The sequence below is a fragment of the Triturus cristatus genome, chromosome 4_1 (assembly GCF_964204655.1).
Source record: "Triturus cristatus chromosome 4_1, aTriCri1.1, whole genome shotgun sequence".
Taxonomy (NCBI): Eukaryota; Metazoa; Chordata; class Amphibia; order Caudata; family Salamandridae; genus Triturus; species Triturus cristatus.
In genome coordinates this window covers 931,114,484-931,122,780 of record NC_140585.1, presented here as the reverse complement: position 1 = coordinate 931,122,780, position 8,297 = coordinate 931,114,484, and positions in this window count along the sequence as shown.

Sequence of the window (8,297 nt, the reverse complement as noted above, 5' to 3'; positions counted from 1 at the left end):
CGTGGATCCCCCAACATTTTCCTACCCAGAATGCCATGCAAACCTCAAATTTAGATGAAAAAACACATTTTCCACATATTTGTGAGTGGAATCACCGTGCCGGCACAAATGTCCTACCTCACAGCGTTCCCCTGAGTCTCCCGAGTAAAATGGTGCCTCACTTGTGTGGGTGGGGCAAGGGCCTGTGACTAGGAAGAGCCCAAAACATAGGGAATAAGGGTATAGCACCGAGAACTCTAAGCGCTAAAAAAAATGTAAATACGTTTTTTGAGCCAATTCTGCATTGGACAGCCACACAAGGGAGGTATCATTTTACTCTGGACACTAAGGAGAACGCTGTGGGGTAGGACAGAGACCCTCGCAAAAAAAAAAATAGACTGCCACCAGGGAGGACGGGCAGCAAAATCCATCCACAAATTATAACCCACTTTGGAAGCGAACCCTGCCCAAGGGGTTGCTTCCACACACTATAAAACACAATCCCTACTGCCTAGTGGGCCAGGGGGCATAAATGCCAAAACAACGGGAAGATCTGTCCCCGGGGGGCCAGAAAAACCCAGCACAAATTTTGAGACCCTTTGGAAGTGACCCTTGCCCAAGGGGTTGTTTCCATTTAAATTAATTAAACCCTGGTGGCTAGTGGGTTTTTCTAAAAACTGGCCAATCTGCCCCCTGGGGGGGGCAGAAAAAAGATCCAAACAATTGGTCCCCTATGGAAGTGACCCTTGCCCAAGGGGTCGCTTCCATTTAAAAATAATGCCATCCCTGGAGCCTAGTGGGGTTTTCTGCTCTCTCTGGGGACAAAACAGCAGAACAAATGGGCAGATTTGTCCCCAGGGAGGGCAGAAAAACATCAAGAAGTAAATGCACCCCTTTGGAAGCGACCCTTGCCCAAGGGGTCGCTTCCATCTATTTACTCATGGTCAAAAAAACAACCCTGGTGGCTAGTGGGGTTTTCTGCCCCCCCCCCTCTCGAGGCAAAACGGCCCAAAAAATGGGCTGAAGTGTCCCGGGGGGGGGGGGGGGGGGAGGGGACAGAAAAACATCAAATACAAAATGCTCCCCCTTGGCAGTGACCCTTGCCCAAGGGGTCGCTTCCATTTAAATAAAATTAATCTCTGGTGCTAGCGGGGGCATTTCCGCTGCATGATCGCGACGCTGTGCGCGATCGTGAATCAGAAATGCCCTGCAAAGAGACATCAGGAGAGCGGAAAATCTCTTTCCTCTCCCCTGATGTCTCGATGCATTGCACAAACCCCCCCGGGAACAAGGAAGCCTACTTTGTTCTCTCCGACGCCTGGAAGCATTGGCTTCCAGGGCGTCTGGGACTTCCTGATGACATCAGCGCGCGCTGTGCGCGCTGACGGCATGGGATTGCCTTGGAGGTGTCGGGGGGTGGCAGCGGAAACTCTTCTGCTGCCATCCCCCTTTGTGGGGGCGAAATCAGACACCCATGGGTGGGTGCCATGACGGAGCGGTTCCGTCATGAGCACACGCCAACCGTGGCTCTTGACGGAACCGCTCCGTCATCAGCATCGAAATGGTTAAAATAATAAATGGCGCCAAGGTAAACAATAAAAGCCCTAACTCACTCCTTCCATCTGATATGTAGTTCTGTGGGAACAGAAAGAACCAGAGGAGGCGAGTTCACAATGCATTGTTGCAGATTAATTGCAACCAAAACCATAATGTATATAATCATATACCGATAATACCCATGGAGACACCATACCAATAACCAAAATCCAGAAAGTCAAATATATTGGAGAAGCAAAAAAAATTATTCAGCAGTATTCTTCAGCAAAATATGTCACTAGAAAGGTAGCCCATCACAGGTACTTCACTCTTTTTCATAAGTGAATAGCTACCATAATCTAACAAGCAGGGCTCTCAATGCTTGTTAAGCTGTTAATAATGCTCCTCTAGATGCATATTAATTTCCTTGGTGGGCTGTGCTCGGTATCCTCAACATTCTTCAGCTTCCAGGAAGACTGCGTAGTCCAGGATACAACCAAGGTCAGGCAGCAAAACACAAAATTGAATGTGGAGTCTGTGAGATACCACACCACATTGCCCCTGAATACCTATGAGACTGAAGCCGCAAGGTTTGCGTGTGAAGTTCTGTCTGTCTTCTTTAAATGCTAAGTATTCGTCTTTTGCAGGTAAAGATGTCCCATAGTCTACATAGGTCTCCACATATCAAGGGATTTAATGACCCTCTACTTGCCCAGTGGAACTGAGATTTACAGTATTTATACCAGTGGTTGATCTGAAGGGATTACATCTCGGAATGGGGAACCTTCAAGTAACCACAGGCAAGCAAATCAACGCCGTTGTCACTGACACAGCTCAGACACTGCTCCTCACATCCATCCTTCTTTTCAAAAAAAGGAGAGAGAAATTGTACATTTGGTGTGCAGTCAGGTAGAAGACATTAGTGAACGCCTATATTGTATAGTTTTCTGAACACAACTTCTTATAAATAGATGTTTTTAGGCTTCTTGCCAAAAGCTCATAATAACTAACCCTGCCGTTATCACACACTTTTTTTTTTACTGCTTTTGTGTCCCTCATTGCATGTCATTTATTCATGTATTTGTGTTTGTGATTGTAATTACTTTATTTAGGATTAATTACACGTTATCATATACCATTTGCTTTATTATAGGGTTGACAGTGTATCAGTTGCTCATTGTGAGAAATTGGGTTGCTGGTGGAAGAGGGTGTGAGCCCTTCTGAAGCAGGAGCCACAATTCTGGTCAGACTGAACCCCAAAAAGTCACTAAATTAAACTCTGTTTGACCCTCTAGTAGCTTGGCACAATAGTAGTCAGGCTTAACATAGAGGCAATGTGTTAAGTATTTATGTAGCATTTAAACAGCAATACAGTGAAAATACAACACAAGAAAAATCCCACATCAATATAATAATAGAGTACATTTTAATAAATTATTTGACACCAAAACTGCATAAATCCAACCAATAGAACCGGAGTTATGAATTTTAAGGTGGAAATACCATCTAAAAGATCAAAGGACCAACTGCGGACATGAAGTCTGGCAAGACCGGGGCAGAGTTGAACGGTGGGGTCCACCGCGATGGAGCGAGGTTCGGATACACGAAGCGGATTGGGCCCTGTTCTCCAATTACCTTCAGACTTTGAAGAATGTTTTGTAGCAAAATGTCTGAGAAGTTATGTTCCATGTAGCCAGTGTCTGAGGAAGAGGCGTCATCCTCGGGGAGCCGCTGGACAAAGTCAGGGTGAATATTTCTATGTTCGAATTTACTCTCTTTTATGGAAGTTAAAACTCTTCAGCTGGAAGAAGCTGCTGGCTGTAGCCGACAAAGGCTCCATGGGGCCGGATACCCCTTCTGCGAGGACCCGCCTAACAGGATTTGTTGCTTCGGAGAAGACATAGCAGGGGCTGCCGCAAAGTCGTGCTGACCGGCGATGATCCTTGGGTGGATTAGCGAGCAGGTATGTCCCGGTCTCCTCTTGGTTCTCAGAACTCTTTTTGGCAAAAAAAATTCTACGTCCAAAGATTTGGATTTCCACTATCTGGGCACCTTTAGCACCACTTCCAGGGTCCAGGACTGGAGGGGCACCACTGGAAGGGCCGGGACTCACTCAGGCTGGGTCCAGGTGTGGGTTCAAGATAGTTGGAGCCTTTTCTGACCCTGAGGCTCTGATCAGGAAGAGTTTGAGTTTGAGTTTGAAAGTATTTTTAGAGCGCACGTATACCAGCGGTTTCTTGGCGCTAAGGCTGACGGGGACTGAGGTTATAGGCGGGGAGGGAAGGGGGGGCGTTTATTCAAAGGACTTTGTAAATAAGTGGGTTTTAAGGCATTTCCGGAACTGTGAATAGAGGGTGATGGAGCGAAGTTCAAGGGGAAGGGAATTCCAGAGAGTAGGGGCAAGAATAGCAAATTTGGATCCTCCCCACTTCTTTCTCCGGAAGCGTGGGATGGTGAGGAGGGACTGGGAGGAGGAACGTAGAGCCCTGGTGGGGGTATATGAGACAATCTCAGAGGAAATGAAGGCTGGCGCCAAACCTGATCTGGCTAGGAAAGTGATGGATGCGAGCTTGAATTGGATTCTTGCTCGCACGGGGAGCCAATGTAGTGAATTCAGAAGTGGGGTGGAATGATGAAATTTAGGGAGATTGAAAACCAGGCGGGCCGCCTGGTTTTGTATCTGGAAGCCAGGTAGCCAGGTAAATAGCCGTTGGAGCCACTCTGGTAGTCTTGGGTCCAAGCAGGAAAGCAGGTCTCCAGCAGCTGGAGAGTCCTCCAAGGGCACTGGGAAGGCTTTAGCCAACAGGGTAGTCTTTTTGGTGCAGCAGGGCAGTCCTCTGAAGTACACAACAGGCAGCAGGGTAGTCCTCTGGGAGTCCTTCCACAGGTCCAGAATTCTACTGAGGAGTGGGTCTGAGAGTTTTATTTTTATACCTGGTGCCCACTTTGAAGTGGAAGAAACTTCTAGAGTTTCCCTCCTACATAAGTGTCTGGAATTTCCTGTCTGCCTGCCCTGGTCCCAGTCAGCATGAAGGGACAATAGACTAGTGTGGATTAGGGCTGTGCATAGGTCCGCCCCCCATCCTGCTTGGGATTGCCCATCCTGCCAAAACCCAGTCTCTCTAGTGTGTGACTGTCTGGGAGGAATACACAAAGGCCAACTGCCAACTACACCTAGTCATGTGACCCAGGAAACAAGCTGCAGGCACCAAATGGTTAGGACAAGAAAATGCAAACTTTCTAAAAGTGGCATGTTCAGAATTATGACTTAAAATCCAACTTACCATTAAAGAGGGTTTTAAATTACAGTTCCGTAGATACCAAATATGACAGTTCTACCTGCTCCCAAACAAAAGTTATCACTTATTAAATGTAATAAGGTAACCCAATGTTAGCCTATGGAAGAAGTAGGCCTCACAGTAGTGAAAAACGATTTGATCGTTTTGTAGTACTAGGCAGCTGCGGTCCTTGCAGGTAACAGCGGTGGGGCGGTGGGGTGGTGGCGCCGGGTGGGGGAGATTTCGAGGGATGATGCTGAGGGAAATTAAATAAGTAATTAATATTCCCTCGGTATCGTCCCTTGAAATCCGCCCCCCCACCCCCCCATGCAGTCCCCCCGCTGATACCTGCACGGACCGCGGCTGGTACTAGTACATGTTAAACTTAAATGTACATATCTAACTTTTACATACATTGCACTCTGCCCTATGGGCTTTCTATGGTCAACCGTAGGGGTGACATTTGTAATAAAAAGGCAGTTTTAGGGTTAGTAAGGGGATTATCTCAAAGTCTAATTGGCAGTTAAATCTGCATCCAGGCCTCAGTGGAAGGCCTGAGACATGTTTTATGGGGCTACTTAAGTGTGTGGCACAATAAGTGTTGCAGGCCCACTAGTCACATATAATTTACCAGCACTGTGGATATGGTGTATATACCAACCAGGTGTAAGCCAATTTACCATGTTTTTGGGTGTGAGCACTTTAGCACAGGTTAGCAGTGGTAAAGTGCACAACTAAAACCAATTCAGCAAAACCGGAGAGGAGAAGGGCAAAAAGTTTGGGGGTGACCGTGCAGAGATGGCCAAGTCCAACACTGATGTGTATGTATCAGTCTTTATTAAATTGCATAGAATATTTTAGTAAATGTGCAGCCTAATTCCTATGCAAATATTTGCATGTTACATCATTGATCATGAGGTCAACAAAGAAAAATGCCACAGCCGGCTTTATTGGTGCTTTTCGCAGTTCGGAACACTGTAATAAAGCCAAGCTACAACCTAGTCAAAGCACAGTAGCTGATTGAAAACAACTTTAGACACTCTAACGCACTGAATGTTTTTAGCTAGAGGCTAGAAAGGGAGAGAGTTTTACCATAGTTTGGTTTCTTCAGTTTGTGCTTTGATTTATTTAAAGGAAAAACAAAACAGGAGTGAACCCGTTAGCCCAATTGAGACCGGGCAATTTATACTAACAAAGAGCAATGTCTCAACTGGTCAATCATGTAAGGAGAACCATTTAGCACAAAGAAATCAATCAGAACAAACAGGGCACGGGAGACCGAATTGAAAAAATGCAGGTTGTTATTTATAATTAGAAGTACAAAAAACTTAATTACAGTAACCATAACAACCGTGTGAACACTGGAAGTGAAGTGATGGGTGAAGACAGCGCAATGACACAAGGGTGCAAGAGCAACGTGAGGCGGCGCAAAATTAAATTAACAATAAGCCAAGCGAGGAGGAGCCTAGCGCGCACCCAAGATGGCCGCGTAGGTGCGAGGCTCCCGAGGACCTCCGCGACCTCCTGCATAAATCCTGACCGAATCCTGTCCTAGATGAGGGGACTGTGTTTGTGAACCCGAACTGAGGTGACGCCCGTTTTCCGTTTTCAATTCGGACTTCGGACACCGGCGGGAGCACCGATTAAGGTTTGCGGCCTTCCCCACACCGGCCCCCCGTACTGGAGTTGTGGGGCGATCCGGCGACAAAGTGAATAACAGCGGCGGGCAAGGCTGGGCGACTCGCGCACCCCGCACTTTCGCTTTCGCTTTTGCGCCCTCCTTGCTGCCAGGCGAGGTAGGGTCGCGAGGCGGTGTGAGGTGGTGTGGCCTCGTTGGGGTGCCCTGCCGGCCCGCCGGCTGCGGTCCGTCCTGCGGAGCGGTGGTCGCCCCCCCCGGAGCCCTTGAACGGGATTGTCTACCCCCCTTTTTGAGGAGATTGGCTCGATTTGGGGACCATGGCCACAAAACAAGATGGCGACCGGGCTAAGGTGAAGTCGACCCGTCGTGGCGCGGCCCATCAATCCAACAACATGGATCGCTACACCCTCCAGAAGGGGTCTCCAGAGGCGCTGCGTAGGTCCCCTACGGGCCCGACTGATGCTCCTGCTCTGCCCACGGACCTGACCCTCCGAGACGTCATGGGCGCCATCGCCGAGATGAAGGCCTCGGTGGACCAGCGCTTTGACACTCTGGCGCAGAAGATCGACTCGGTCCTCGTGGACGTGGGCCTCGTGAGAGCCGATCTGTCAAAAACAAATGACCGGGTCGATTCTTTGGCCCACTCTACCTCGGGCCTCACATCTGACGTGGCGGCCCTCCAACAGGAGGTGCGCAGGCTTGGCCAGGCGAGCGCCCTGATGCATCGTCGACTGGAGGATTCCGAGGGTCGGGCCCGGAGAAACAACGTCCGCATTATCGGGGTGCCGGAAGGACGCGAGGCAGAGGCAGCGGACCTGTTTGTGGAGGACTTGGTCCTCACCCATCTCCAGCCTCGGGGGCTGAGTAAATTCTTTGCAGTGGAACATGCCCACAGGGTCCCCGGGGGTAGGCCTAAGACCGGAGCCCCTCCGAGGCCTCTCATCGCCCGGATTTTCAATTTTCGGGACAGGGACGCTATCCTGCAGACTTCCAGGCTACAAGGGCCGGTCAGACTTGATAATATGGATATAAATTTCTATCCTGACTTTACTCCGGCGGTCCAAAAGCAGAGACTGAGCTTTCTCGGTGTCAAACGTCGCCTACGGGACCTGAATCTCAAATATGCGATGCTTTTTCCGGCTAAGCTGAGGGTGGAGGTGGATGGCCGCACGCACTTTTTTGATCGTCCCGAAGCGGCCGGGGACTGGCTGGACACTTTGCCCGGAGATCGGGGCCGGGGGGGTGGGGGGGGGAGCGGTTGGTAGGGAGGGCCCGCCGGATCAGGACTAAGGGTCTAATGGTAGGCCCTGCTCTGGACTGTGTTATTGTCACCATTGACTGTTAGGGTAAGTTCCCCTCCTGTGGAGGTCGTGTGGGGTCTCTTGGGGGATCTCCCTCCTCCTCTGGGGGACTAGTTAGTTTTCTTTCTATGGGGCGACAGGCACACTGCACTTTGGGGGGGCTGTTTGGGCTCATGCAGGGGTGCAGGGTGGGGGGAGTTCTGTTGGGATGGGTGGGTTGGGGTGGGGTGTGGTTCGTTTCTACCGCAAGGCAAACCCTTCATTGTATTGGTGTTTTTGAGATGCTCTCGGGGGGACAAATGATGGCTTCTGTATGTGATGGGGGGTAGGGACCTGACTTTGTTGTCCTGGAACGTTAACGGACTGGGGGATAGGATTAAGCGGGGTGTGGTCCTGCAATATCTGAAACGGATTTCGCCTGATGTGGTCTTTTTGCAGGAGACACACCTCATTGGCAACTCCTTTTGTGCCATGAATCGGCGTGGCTATCGTTTGGTGGCCCACTCGGGCTTTACATCAGGCTCACGAGGGGTGGGCATTATGGTCAAGACCTCGCTCCCGCTA